At 59.8% G+C, this 824-nt stretch overlaps 1 protein-coding gene across 1 annotated transcript in view; it reads left to right on the forward strand.

Moving 5' to 3' along the window:
• EFR3B (EFR3 homolog B (S. cerevisiae)) overlaps positions 1-824 on the forward strand; it is a 27,362-nt gene that overhangs the window by 15,992 nt on the left and 10,546 nt on the right. The gene's annotated exons all lie outside the window — the stretch shown is intronic.

The raw sequence follows: 824 nt of genomic DNA on the forward strand, positions 1-824 counted from the left end.
TCCGGGGCTGCGCGGTGTCAGAGCCGCCGCTGCGTTGCCGCATCCCGGCAGTGCCGAGTACGAACGCTCGCAATGAGCTCGGCCGCCAACCGTGCCCCAGAATGGGCTGGAGGCAGGCACGGGCCACAGTGTACGGCAGCGGGAGCCAGGGGCCCCGTGCGGGGAAATGGCCGATAGGCAATGCGTCAGCCTGGCCGCGTGCCAGCCACGCGTGTTTTAGGGTGCTGCTCCCGGAGCTTCTATCTCAGTCCCGGGAGTGATTCCCTCCCTCTCAGTGGAAAGCAAAGCCCTGCTGAATCAGACGGACTAGCGGCGTGCTGTGAAACGCTCTAAAGGAAGCAGTTGGGCTCCGATGGAAAGCTGCCTCTTTCCAGATCGCTGCTGTGTAAATCATCCCTGCCAAAAAGGAGAGGGGCTGTCTGGAGTGAAACGTGCTCCGGGCAAACCAGGCGTCACGACGGCGCCTGCAGCCCATCCTTAGACACGGGGATGCTCAGAGACAGACCCTGCCAGGTTCTTCCCTTCTCACTGGGGGCCATGGAAATGCAGTTTAGGTAAACCCCAGAGCGATGGGAAAAGGTCCGTCCTTTCTTTTTCCATGTGGATCTCAATGAAACTCTGTTTGGATGGGTCCCTGCATGCTGTTGGGCACGGTGCTGCCTTCCCACCCTGCTCCCGCTCTGCTGGGGCTGTCCCAGACCTGCTGCCCCACTTCACCCCTTTGGGAGTTTGCTTTGCTTTTGGCCTCAGCCAAGCCATGGCTCTGCTTGGAGAACTCTTACAGTGAAAAGCAGATTCCACCCCGTGCTCTCGTTTCTTGTTTT

Source organism: Pygoscelis adeliae, unplaced genomic scaffold (assembly GCF_000699105.1).
Source record: "Pygoscelis adeliae isolate BGI_AS28 unplaced genomic scaffold, ASM69910v1 Scaffold121, whole genome shotgun sequence".
Lineage (NCBI taxonomy): Eukaryota > Metazoa > Chordata > Aves > Sphenisciformes > Spheniscidae > Pygoscelis > Pygoscelis adeliae.